This window comes from Oryctolagus cuniculus, chromosome 1, assembly GCF_051225735.1.
Source record: "Oryctolagus cuniculus isolate XC-2025 breed Fujian yellow rabbit chromosome 1, ASM5122573v1, whole genome shotgun sequence".
In the NCBI taxonomy this organism is placed as follows: Eukaryota; Metazoa; Chordata; class Mammalia; order Lagomorpha; family Leporidae; genus Oryctolagus; species Oryctolagus cuniculus.
Genome location: NC_142867.1, coordinates 207,756,158 through 207,770,220, shown reverse-complemented (window position 1 = coordinate 207,770,220; position 14,063 = coordinate 207,756,158). Strand labels below are relative to the sequence as shown.

At 35.5% G+C, this 14,063-nt stretch overlaps 1 protein-coding gene across 8 annotated transcripts in view; it reads right to left on the bottom strand.

The window, feature by feature from the left end:
- Positions 1-14,063, bottom strand: part of LOC149128838 (synaptobrevin homolog YKT6-like) — a 145,175-nt gene that overhangs the window by 101,977 nt on the left and 29,135 nt on the right. For 3 of the 8 annotated variants that reach the window (XM_089318808.1, XM_089318813.1, XM_089318826.1), the window contains exon 2: positions 2,602-2,702. The exons of 4 other annotated variants lie outside the window; for them this stretch is intronic. The gene's annotated coding sequence lies outside the window, so the exon portion shown is untranslated. Of the gene's footprint in view, positions 1-1,729; positions 2,195-2,601; positions 2,703-14,063 lie in introns of those variants that run through there. One more of the 8 variants, XM_089318821.1, reaches the window with a different exon arrangement.

Sequence of the window (14,063 nt, the reverse complement as noted above, 5' to 3'; positions counted from 1 at the left end):
ATATTCTGATCTCTGTTCCTTTGAAGGTTCTTTCAAGATCACTTTGGTGAAAAAAAAAATGACATAAGCTGAAAAGACTATTAATGAAGGTCTCTTTGCACCTCTTCATAAACTTGCAGCAAATCATTTCGACCTTTTTCTGAAGGTCAAGCTTCACGTTGAGGAAATGATTGATTTCCATTGCTTCATCAGGGATGTTTGAAGCCTAGAATAAGGAATTGCTGAAGTGTTTTGGAGTCAGCCTCATATTTATTCCCATAACTTCCTTTTATGTCACATCATTACTCAATGATGCCAGTTATGCTTTGAAGTATTTCTCTGATAGTTCTAGAGAGCAAGTATCTAGTAGGTAGGGGATTTGATTTAACTTAAAGAATAACCCTAAAGTTATGTTTCAATGTTTTCATCTACTACATTGAAGAGAAAGCTGAAACATTAAATGTGGTCTCATTCTGCAGTTGTTAGTATGTTTAGTCAAAAGTACACCAATCAGTTCATCTATAAATTATTTCATTTTGTTAAACCAAAAAACTAATAAACGTATAAATGAAAATTATTAATTCAATCAGTTATGTGGTTAAAAATGTCATCTTTGCTAGCTCTTGAATGCATTGGCCTATGCCGATCCACAATAAAGAATAAAATCTTGCTGATAGGAAATAAAATCTCAAATATAAGATTATCATAGAGGGACAAAAATGAATAAGAGCATTGTATATATTTAGCAAAAATTTAAAATATTTTATTTATTTATTTAACAGACAGAGTTCAGAGAAGGGGGAGAGAGAGAGAGACAGTTCCTTCATCTACTGGTTCACTACCCAAATGTACCCAACGGCAAGGTCTGAGTGAGGCCAATTCTAGAAACCAGGGACTTCTTCTGGGTCTCTTATGTGGATGGCAGGACCATCATCCACTGATTTTTCAGATACATTAGCAGAAAATTGGAAAACTAATGATGAATATTATTAATTTCTTTTTGATGAATTAAGCATAACTTTATGTCTCTCATAAGACAAAGATCATCACTTAAAAATTTAATTCAAAGAGGAGAAACTTAATTTCCCCTTCCCACAAAAGAAAAATCTACTGATGCACTGACCCCAAAATAATTAGCTTGAGTTTTGCTCCCTTGAAACTATTTCCTCCCTTCTTCACTCTTCAATGGAAATGCAATCAATAGTTTTATAATAAACCAGTCTCATCAGTGCTGAAGAACTATCCCGAGAAAAATAACACATATTCTTAATTATCTAAGAAATACTCAGCACTGCTTCATGAATCAACAAGATTTGTTTATGTTACCTCCTCTATTACTGTCACATTTTTATTCAGATTACGACACTAGCTAACAATTTCAAGTCATCACTTCCTTCTTAGAAAATTTCAAACACTGATGCCTCTTGAAGTGTTAATGAACATTTTACCTGTTTTTCCTTGATTGTAGATACTATGCAGATGCTAAGTGGCGTTGTTCAGTCTATTAAGTTTATAGAATTATTTTCTACCTTTTGTTGTTTTATCACTGTTTATTGTTGAGGTACAATAAAAGAGGGGGGTTCTTCAGAAAGTAAATGGAAATTTATACTGTGGAAAATGCTTTAATTTCCACTTTTGTACCCAAAGAAGCTTATGTTATGTTTAAAATTTTATTTATTTGTGAGGCAGAGACAAAGATAAACAGAGAGGGATAGAGAGACAGACAGGGAGATCCACTGGTTTACTCTCCAACTGTTGGCAACAGCCTGTGTTGGGCTAGGTTAAAAGACAAGTTCAGAACTCCAACACTCCCATGTGAGTTCCAACATATCACCTACGTGCTTTCAAATTGGATAAATTTTGTTCATTCTGGAACCTCGATCTTTAACATATGCCTTATTTCTAAGATTCTTTTCTAAGGTTCTTGTTTATTATACTGGTGGCTAAGAGAGTTCCTTGAATTTGATGAAACAATATATTAAAGTATCAAATAACGAATAAGTTGATTTCCAAAGACTCACTTCCCCGTAAATTGCTGGTTATAGTCAGTCTTCTTGCATTTAGAGTTCACAGAAATGGCTGAATAATATTGCAGCTCTCCTCTTCACGTGTGCTGATATTATCACATGATATTTTCTGTCTTTTTCATAGCAGCAGTTTAACAGTTTATTTACTTCATGCTTTAAATTGTGCTGGCTACCTAAGTACCATGTGACTATGAACAAAGAAAAGAAAACAATGTTTTTGTGGAGTAGGGAGCTCATTCTTTTTAACTTTTTGTTTTGTAGAACACTTTTGCAACTAAGAAAGATTTTTAATTTACTTGTTTAATTATGTATTAATTTCTTATGCAGATAAGAGTTTAAATGGTATAAGTAAACTTGTAAAAACTGTGGCAAATCTTGTTTTGAAATGTATTCAAAGTTTCTAACTTAAATTCCAACAAGGCCTTTCTTTTGTTCCAGTTAGGTGCAGAATTATCTCTTTAAATGGTATAAATTTTGTGTGAACTGAATATTATCTTTCTAGAAGGTATATGTAGCTAGATGTTATTTAAGCAACATCAATTTGTACTCTGTTTGGTTGGAATGTTATTTTTAATTATTGTCTCACTGAACTTACCTTCAGCTTAGAGTTGTATTGTCAACATAGCAAGCACAAGGTACAGTTGGCTGCCAAGTGCTGATGCTGAGATCACCTTTTTGTGCAAAGATGCACAGTTGCTGTAGAACAGAACACATGTAAATTGTTTTCAAGGGTGTACCTTATGAATTGTACATCTGAAGGGTCACTTGGTTCCTCAGTGAGTTGAAACTGGTTATTAGGATAAAGACTACTATGGTCATGGCAAGAGTGATTTGGGTCATTTTTTATTGGAAATAAACAACTTTTAAGTCAGGATTTAGAGGTTCACTACCACCTACAATGAGACTAATGTGCATTAGGGGTTAATGCAATCTTTTAACTTTCTAAAAGCCAACCTGATCTATATTTTTTAAATGTCTCCCGGGGTTTCCAAGCAGTGAAGAGAAAACTGAAGGGTAACCAAAGGATATTTTCATGAGAGAAAATGAATGTGACTGCTACCAAGACAGAAGCAGAGGAACAAAGGTGAAAATGAAAGTGACTCAGGTACTTCCCATTTCATGAGTCTGCAGAACAGTAACAACTCATTTAGTCAGTAACTCAGTCTTCCTTAAATTTATTCTGTTTTGAGTATTACTGCCAAAGGGCATGGTTATTCCTAATCAGACCACTTTTTCAGATACTAGGTGAGTTCAAGGTTTACACCATTTGCCCATCTGAAAAAATGGCTATAAATCTCTGAGGTTCTGCAAGTCCCGGTAGGTTGAGAATTCACAAAAATGACTTACACAATTCAGGAAAACATCACATTTATGATTACAGTTCTGTCATATAGGATACAGATCAGAAGCAACCAAATTATAGACACATAGAAGTCTTGGAGAAGGCTAAAAGCAGAACACAGGGTGTATGAACTTCTGATACACTGATAGTTTGATTAACCAGTAAACTCCATTGAGCTTCATGTCAAGAGATTCTATTACTGTTTCATTACATAGGCATGATTGATTGCAAAACAATCCATATAACTCAACTCCAGCCCACTTCTTTCCTCAGAGGTTAGACTGACTCAAAGATTCAACATTAGTTTTTTTTATTTCAAAGTCAGAGTTACATAGAGAGAGGAGAGGAAGGGAGGGAGAGAGAGGGGGGAAGGGAGAGGGGGGAGGGAGGGAGGGAGAGGATCAGGAAGGGAGGGAGGGAGAGGGAGAGGAAGGGAGGGAGGGAGAGGGAGAAGAAGGGAGGGGAAGGGAGGGAGGGAGAGGGACAGAAAGGGAGGGAGAGAGAGGGAGGAGAAGGGAGGGAGGGAGAGGGACAGGAAAGGAGGGAGAGGGAGGGAGAAGAAGGGAGGGGGGCCGGAAAGGGAGAGGGAGAGTGGGAGGGAGAGGGAGAGGGAGAGGGAGAGGGAGAGGGAGAGGGAGAGGGAGAGGGAGAGGGAGAGGGGTCTTCCATCTGATGGTTCATTTCCCAATTGGGCACAAGGGCCAGAACTGTGCTAACCGGAAGCCAGGAGCCAGGAGCTTCTTTTGGATCTCACACATGGGTGCAGGGGCCCAAGGACTTGGGCCATCTTCTAACTTTTCCCCAGGCCGTAGCAGAGAGCTGGATTGGAAGCCGAACAGCCGGGTCTCGAACTGGTGCCCCTATGGGATGCTGGTGCTTCAGGCCAGGGCATTAACCCACTGCGCCACAGCACCGGCCCTGAAGATTCAATATTCTTTTTTTTTTTTTTTAAGATTTTTTATTTATTGATTTGACAGGTAGAGTTACAGACAGTGAGAGAGAGCCAGAGCTACACCGATCCAAAGCCAGGAGCCTCCTCCTGGCCTCCCATGCAGGTGCTGGGGCCCAAACACCTGGGGCCATCCTCTACTGCCTTCCTGGACCACAGCAGAGAGCTGGACTAGAAGAGGAGCAACTGGGACTAGAACCCGGTGCCCATATGGGATGCCAGTGCTGCAGGTGGAGGATTAACCTAGTGCGCCATGGCACCGGCCCCAAGATTCAATATTCTAATCACATGCTTGGTTTTCACGGTAATCAACAGTGAACCAGAGTCATCATCTCTCTTAGTACAAAATAGGATGTGATACAAAGACCCATGAATATCAAAAGCACTCCTATTTCTTAGATAATTTAAAAGCCTTAAATTGTTTCTCCTAGGAGTAAAGCATAAAAGGAAAATTTTTAATTATATAACATCTACCTGTATTTGTGACTCTGGTAATGGGACTCTCCCTGAAACTCTAGAGTAGCATTTTCAGTGGTCCAGTTTACAAATATACATGAAGGAATGACTAATAAATATTTCATATTACCCTATTAAAAATGGAAATCATGAAATCTGGCTAAACCTCTTCCTCCCTCAATTTCTTTCATTTCAACAATGAAATTACCAGATATCCTGCTTCTAAAGATAGCAACTTATATATTTGACCTTGTTCCTTTTATTTCCACACTATGTATTCAAACCATTTATAAACCTATTGACTATTCCAAACATAACTCTGTAACAGGATCTGGACAGTGTAGACAGTCATTAATGAATACTCACCATATTTTATTTGTGTTTGTAGCTCTAGTACTGGCTACATTCCCTGGAAGGTAGCATGAAATCAATAGTACTATTCAATTAGTTCCTCAAATATTCATTTTTATATTAAAATATCCTATTTATAAATTTGTTATTTATCACATTACTAACATAAAATGAGTATTTAAAAACTATAGACTCTTATAAAAGTATGAAGAATGAATTTATGATTGGATCCATCATAAAATATAAAGAAATTCATTTGAGCATGAAATCTTTAGTTATTCAAATACTGTCCAAGAATAATGCAACTCCAAGGAAACGTGTAATTTTGCAGTTACAACACATTTATTGAGCACCTTCTATAAGCCAAAACTATACTAAGTACTAAACAACAATGATGGGTAATGTTGAATCCTGAAATAAATGTACTTTGCCTTCAATTATAAAAGAATGCAAGGAGACAATTTAAAAAACCGAAGTATGCTAAATACCAGAAACTTTGGACACATATAAGAAAGGCATGAACTGATGATTATGATTTTTCTTAATAAAAGGGGAAGTTGAGTACAGAATTTCTGGCACAATTATATATGAATATTTAGAGATTAGAAACAAGAATGCTTTGAGAGTAAATTACTTATACTTTTGTATAATTCAAGTGTGAAGAAGAGAAGTGGAGAATGATGAAAGATGACATTAGGGAATAAAATGCCTCAAGATCAGGGTTCACAGAAGCCATGCTAAAAAATTCAGAATCTATCATGAGGACAAAGAAGACAGGAATAAATGGAAGAGTTAGGCCAAGGAATGACAATAAGTTTCCCATGTTAAAAGAATTCTCTGACAACAATGTGGGTAGTAGATTGAAGAAGCTGGAATTTGAAGGAGAAGAGTTAAGCGGTTCTTGCAGTGATCCATGAGATAGTTGATGGCTGCCTGAGATGGGCTAGCAGCAGTGAAGGTAGGAATAAGAGTGAATCTTAGAAATATCAAGGAGAAATATAAAGTGTTATACCAGGTATTCACAGGAATAATCTTAGCAAAGAAAGCAAAGGAATATAGGAGATTAAAAATGTTCACACAATTTTAATCAGCTTTACTTGTTGTCACAGCAGAGGGGAGAGGAAAGTCATCCTCCATTCTTAAGTGACAATAGTGACAAATGGGAGCTGAATAGAAAATTCCAAGTTTATGATTGTGACTGCTGAATGTAATGCCTGCTAAGCTGTTAATAGCACAGGTGCCAGAGCAAGGCAGTGCAGATTGTTATTGGCATATGGTACTTGTTAGCTCTTTAAAATATTCATACTAGTAGATGTACATGTTCCAGTATGCTAAGGAAATATTAATTTTAAGAACTGAGAATTCCTAGGGCTCTATATTTTGCTCCTTGTTCCTCAAAATTCACTGATGGACAAATTAGAGACATTGCATGGGCAATCTGCTTAGCACTTCTTCTATTGCTAATAACTGTTCAAATTCTGCTAAAGCAAACCTGAAGAGAAAACAATGAGGAGAGAAACACAAAATCTCTTTAATTACACTTCAGATTAAGCATTAAAAATGAAGACACACTATTGTGAATTCTAAGGTAAAAGATATTTAAATGAAATATTTACAATTGACACTATGATATATTTATCATTTATGTCTGATATGATGCTACAAGTGGGTAATGAAGTCTTTTCAGTTCTTATAATTTTCCTTTTAAGAAAAGAAAATGCAAAAGAAGTCCTTTAAACTTCTTTTAAAAGGTCACAGAAACTGACAAAGAAAATAGGGGTAAATTTTACCTCACCCCTTTTGTTTAAATTAAAATGCGAATTATAATTAAAATCTCCCCCTTTTCCTTTTTGAGAGAGGAAACGACAATAAAAGAACAAAGAAAGTTTAAGGAAAAGGGAAAAATACAAAGGAAAGAATATCTCCTTTTGCACCCAATGAAAGAAGTGATCACTTGAACATATTTTATTTAGAAAAGATGGTTTTACATTTTAGCATTTTATTCAATTATCCTAACTAATAGCAACTGCAAAAACGGCAAGTACTCAAAGGGACTGAGTCTGATGAGAAATGAACACTTGTGCGTAAATCCTTCACTTGCTTTGTATTTAGACATCTCTAGAGACTAGCCAAGTATTTTGTCGCATTTATCTGTCATTTTTAAAAGGGTTGTGTGTATGGTTCTGTGTCTGTGTGTGCACATGCACACATGCATTCGTGATAAGTTTGGAAAGAGTATTCTGTTCAATCAATAGACAGCAATCTTGAAGCATCCATCCCTGAAATCAAATAGCAGATGAAATCAAATAGCAGAAAAAACCACAGTCCGAAAATACGCCCTTGAGGGAATTATATACAACACTATTGGGATTGAAAACTCAGGTACCTAGAAAATAAGCCATTTGCATAAACTGAAGAAAACCTACTAAGATGGACTTTTTAGCATTCTTAAAGAGCACCAAAGCCCAAGACATTTTGATAAAAACTGTATGACTGTCAGGAACATAAGATTTTTAATTCAAATTGAAAAAATATTTTCCAACCATTCAGACTGATGAACCTCCACACACTATAAACATGAACAGATGATCAGGATCACCAAATATTTGAGGAAAACAAAAAATATAAACAGAATTAACCCCAAGGGTAAACAGAAGGAAACTTTGAAATATGTATAAATAATATCACTAGAGAAGAAATTGATAGATGAGAAAGGAACAGATTGCTAAGAAAAAAAATAAGCAATTAGTTCTATTTTTGACATTACAACAATATGTACTGAGAGAAACCTCACCTTAATTCATGGGATAATAATTGAATGCAGATCCTAAAAATTAAATTTGTGGACTAGAACACTGAGCTAAAAACATTCTTTCTAAGCAGTTATGAAAAAAATAATGTTATAGGATAAGAAACTAGTTCCAGGAGTTCTTTTTTTTATATATATATATATATTTTTAATTTTATTTTTGACAGGCAGAGTGGACAGTGAGAGAGAGAGACAGAGAGAGAAAGGTCTTCCTTTGCCGTTGGTTCACCCTCCAATGGCCGCCGCTGCAGCGGGCGCACCGCGCTGATCCGATGGCAGGAGCCAGGATCCAGGTGCTTTTCCTGGTCTCCCATGGGGTGCAGGGCCCAAGCACCTGGGCCATCCTCCACTGCACTCCCTGGCCATAGCAGAGAGCTGGCCTGGAAGAGGGGCAACTGGGACAGAATCCAGCGCCCCGACCGGGACTAGAACCCGGTGTGCCGGTGCCGCAAGGTGGAGGATTAGCCTATTGAGCCACAGCGCCGGCTCAAGTTCCAGGAGTTCTAATACCCATCTGATAGAAAAGCCAGAAGAGAGGAAAGTAGAGGAAGTCAATAATACTACAGGCAAGATAATAAAATTCTCCAGAACTGAAGATATAAGGTTTTTTTTATGTGAGTCCTTTGAATTCAAGCTGTAATAATATAAACAAATTTAAAATTGTAATTATAGAAAAACCTTGGCAAAATACATCATTTTAATATTTTAACATCAATATTTATTAAAATTAGGCTTATTTGAATCATCAAACAATACTGCCATCTCCCTTGAGACTTGACTCTGCCCAAATCCTCCTACACTCTTCAGGAATAGCTACTACTAAACTGTGTTCAGCACGATTCCTACCTGATTTTTTCTCTAACATACGCAATACGCTTATGTGTACATGCATGTACATATATATGTGGGTATCATACTTAGAAATTTGAACACATTAAATAGTTTAAAAGGCATAATAATTATAAAAGAAAGTTCAAATGAATTCAAATAAGTCTAAAGTGATGCTTAGTCTCATCGTAATTAGGGGAATGCAAATTAAATGAGTATTTGATCCAAAAAATGATTTGTGATATCATATGTTAGAAAGAGAAGAATCATGAATTTTTTAAAAAGTTGGGTTGGAAAAGAAATAAATACAGCCAAGTAGAAGCTTAGCAGTATATATCAATAAAATATATGTAATTCTGACACAGAAATACCACGTTTGCCAAGTATCTACAAATAGAATCTATATTTCTCAATAGTACTTTCAAATGTATACAGCACCACCCTACTGTGAGTGTACTTCAAAACATTTGTGGAAAAATGGAATACAAAGATGTTTATTTTGCTTCAAAAATGCTTTGAAATCCATGCTGCATAATTGTTTCATTAACACATTTTCCATGAATTTGTTCAAGTCTGTGTATGTGTGTCCATGTGTATATACAATTATTTCGGCATTCCTAGAATGCCAAAAAAATGGATTGGGAACAGTATACATATCCAACAGCAGTGGAAAGTTTCAATAAACTATTGATATATACAATGAAATAATATATACCAATTACAAAAAATAAATTTGATAGTGACTTTGTGTGACCTAAAAATGTTTTGTTAAGTGACCCAAACAAGTTGTTGAGCATATATATATCCATATGCATGTAAATGCACTAAAACACTAAAAAGCGTGTTCAACTAACAGGCAGTGTTCATGCATAGAGAATGAAACAGTGAGTTAAGAGTGAAGTGAGGGAGTTAGCAACCAAGCAAAGATACTGGGAAAAAGACCTGGAGATTAGTCATTAGTTTTTCATACAAGTAAAATGTTACATTTCAGTTATTTCCTTAAATTGAATATCTTAGATAGGTTAATGCTAAAAGAATAAGAAAGGGAAGAAGAGATACACCTTTAATGAAAAAAGAAAAACTAAACCAATCATATGGATCTTCCTGCCTTTCTCCCTCTCTGTCTCCATCTCTCTCCCTCCTTCACACCCTCCCTCCCTCCCTCCCTCCATCCATACCTATTTTTCTATCTCTCTAAATTATTTCTGTTAGCTTTGGCTAGTTTGAATATTTAATTCACTATAACAGCAGTAGACTGATAAACCTTCCATAAAAATGAACAATTGTTTTTATTGGTAGGAGATGGAAAGTGCATTAGAAAGTGTGATGATGTGTTACCAGACAAGCATAATTTCCTCTTTCCTCAAATACATACTTTACATTTATAACTATGTATATTTCATCATATTCTTTATATATGAAATCTTTAACAAAAACTGTGTCTTCTTTCAGACAAGTTCCGATGTTGCTTTTAATCTAAGATCTCCCTTGACCCCTTCAGTCATACTTAAAATCTTCTTATTTCAAACATGGAGTACTTACATGCTAATAAGTTCCTCTTCAAATTTAGCCTTAAAGATAAAACTAAAATACAATGGACATGTATTATGTTGTATCATTCACTGTTAAGCACTCCTTAAATTTCATCATCTATTTTCACAAAAATGTTATATGACTTTAAATCTTGTGTCACAGTATCTTCAAGAAATTATTTTTTTGTGATTCATCTAGGAAAACATTCTCTTTCCATCTAGCTAAAGTGTAACCTTGAAGACAATCTATTTTCATTTTTTAATGTTTTGTCCCAGGAATCTTTTATTTAAGCTATACAAACTTCATGCATTTCACAAATACAAATTTAGGAACACAGTGATTCTTCCCACCCACCCGCCCTCCCACCCTTCTTCCTACTCCCTCTTCTACTCCCATTCTGATTTTTTACGAATATCTATTCTTAATTAACTTTATACACATGATTAACTTTATACTAAGGGTTCAACAAATAGTATTAAAAAAAAACTGTTCCTCAATAGTCGAGGCAAGGGCTGCTCAGTCATAATATCACAAAGTGTCAATTTCACTTCTATAGATAACCTTTTAGGTGCTCTATTAGTTACCACAGATCAGGGACAACATACTGTATTTGTCCTTTTAGGATTGGTTTACTTCACTAAGTATGTTGTTTTCCAGTTTCATCCATTTTGTTGCAAATGACATGATTTCATTTTTTACTGCTGTGTAGTATTCCATGGTGTACAGATCCCATAATTTCTTTATCCAGTCTTCATTTGACAGATATTTGGCTTGATTTTACATCTTAGCTATTGTGAATTGAGCTGTACTAAACATTGGGGTACAGATAACTCCTTCATATGCTGATATCATTTCCTTTGGGTAAATTCTCAGGAGTGGGATAGTTGGGTCATATGATAGATCTATATTCAGACTTCTGAGTTATCTCCTTAGTCTTTATAGATATTTTCATTGTCCACATAGTAGCTGACAAATGCCCTTTGATTACCATTGGAAAGGTTAATATCTATACACACTATCAGCTTGAAGGTATGCTGAAGGAGCTTGTGGAAAGGGCAGTGCCAATTAGGGGACTCAATTTCTATGCCATTATTTTTGAGCAATTATTTTTCTGTTCACGAAGCTTCTGTTGACAGGGGCCAATTCATGTTTCAGCTTCTGTTTCATCCGGTCTCTTTATCAGGCACAAGCTGAGGTTGTGCCTTATCTGGAGTTGCTATGATGCCTATACCTTCTCTAAGAAACTCCTCCACTTAGGAGGTTTTCTTCCTTTTTGTAAGTTGGTTTCTTCCTTTTTGTAAATGTTGTATGGTCTGTCCGTGTTCACTGATTGACACTGATGTTGTTTCCACCTTTTAGCTACTATAACTAATGTTGCTAAAACATTTATGTACAAGCTTTGTGTGGATATGTTTTCATTTGTTAGATATGTACCTAGGAGTGAAACTGCTTCCTTATAAAGTACAATATGTTTAGTTACAATGTTTTCCAAAGTGAGTGAAACATTAGACATCCTCAGCAGTTGCACACAAGGATTTTGATTTCTTCACATTCCCAAAGTCTTCTTATCTTTTTGTTTTTTTATTTTACCAATCCTAGCAGGTGTAAAGCAGTATCTCATTGTGATTATGATTTTCTGTTTCCTGGTGATTAACAATGTTGAGCATTTTTTCATATGCTTATTGGGCACTTACAATATATTTGACACTTATATAAAATTGGACACACACACACACACACACATATATATATATGCTTGAAGAAATGTCTGCATCATTTTCCTTTTTTAAACAGGGATAGAAATAGTAAGAGTAATGTTCTTATCTTGATCCTTATCTTAGGATGAAAACTTACAGTCTTTCACTATAAGTAAGGTATTAGAGATTTTTCACAGATGCTTTTTGTCAGGAGGATATTCCTCTCTGTTTATAGTTGGATGAGGGCTTTTTTATGCTGAACAGGAGGTGAATTTTGTGGAATAATTTTTCTGTGTTTCTTGATATGATCATTGATATTTACTTATTTTTCTTATTGATATGATGCATTATATCACTTGATATTCAGATGTTAAACCAACAGTGCATGGCTGGAAAAGTTGATGGATTTTGTTTGCTACTATTTGGGTGTTATGTGCTTTCATATTCATAACAAATGTTGGTCTGTGGTTTTCTTGTGATGAATTCATCTGCTTTCAGATGGTTATTTATTTATTTATTAAACTGGAATATGGAGCATAAAGTACTAATACTCTAATAATAGCTAAATTTTTGTGAGCATAGAATTTGTTCCAGGAGCTCTATTAGTCACTTATACAGAAATTTTATTATACAATTTTCATTAACAACTATGTGTTTGGCACTGTTATTTTATCTTTTATTAAAATTAAAATAAATGAGGGCTGGCATAGCAGGTAAAGCTACCGCTTCTGACACTGGCATCCCATATGAATCCTGATTCATGTCCTGGTGCTCCACTTCCAATACAGTTCCCTATTAACGGCAGGCCTGGGAAAAGCAATGGAAGATTGCCTAAGGGTTTGGGCCCCTGCAACCCATGTGGGAGAACTGGATTAAGCTTCTGGCTTTGGTGTGGCCCAGCACTGGCTGTTGTGGCCATCTGAGCAGTGAACCAGTGGTTGGAGAATCTCTCCTTTGTCTCTCCCTATCTCTCTACATTTCTGACATACAGATAAATAAATATTTAAAAAAAAAAAAAACCTTGAAAGCAAATAAAACAAGTGAGCAAGAACACATCTCAAGACTAGAGAGAATAATTATCTCCGTAAAGTTATAAAGCTAGTTGTGTGCTAAGGATTATGCACAAACCAGGTTTGGCTGTCTGCAAAGCTGTAACTATTACGGTCTTCTTGAAGAGACAAAAACAGATAATTACTTAATATTAATTTAAACAGATACACAAATTTAATATTATGAATAATTTTTTATAATATTTTATTTAATTTTTTGATTTTTCTCTCTTCATGTTTTTTCTCAAGTTTTCCAAAGTTCACCTTCATCTTGAATTGGTTTGTGATCATATTTGTGGCCTTCTTTGGTCTCACTACCTGTAGTCATATTTTTGAAAACAGTACAATATAGAGCTACTTTTCTGTTATGGATGACAAAGCAATTACATAAATACAGAATTGTTGATACAAAGGCAGTGACAGGGTAGAACCAGGTTACCTCTCCTTTAGCAAGGTATTATGCATAAAAGGTAAAATGTTAAATCACCCAGCATTTTCCCTGAATAGGAACACCTTTTTGTTTGTTTGTTTGTTTTTCGGTTAACTGGCTGGTTGATTTGGAAGTCTTTTTGTTACAGAGAAAATAACACTGTACTAGATACATTTTGTTTCAAACTCTGGCTCTGCTATTTAAAAAGAATGATCTATTTTGATTCAAGCCAAAAACTACTATAAAATCGTGGTAATTTCAGTAAGGAAAATATATATGGTGAAAATAGGAAATTTTACTTTAAGATGTATTTATTTGAAAGGCAGATTTATACACAGACATACAGAGAGAGAGAGAGAGAAAGAGAGAGAGAGAGGGAGAGAGAAAGATAATATCCATCTGCTGCTTCACTCTTCAAATGGTTGCAATAGCTGGGGTTGGTCCAGGTCAAAGCTAGGAGCCTGGAACTCCATCAAGATCTCCCATGAGGGTGGCAGGGATCCAAGTACTTGGGACATCACCTGCTTACTCTCAGGGTGCACATTAGCAAGCAAAAGGTAGAATTAGAACTGGAGCTTGGACTTGAACACAGGTACTTTGAAATGGTAATTAT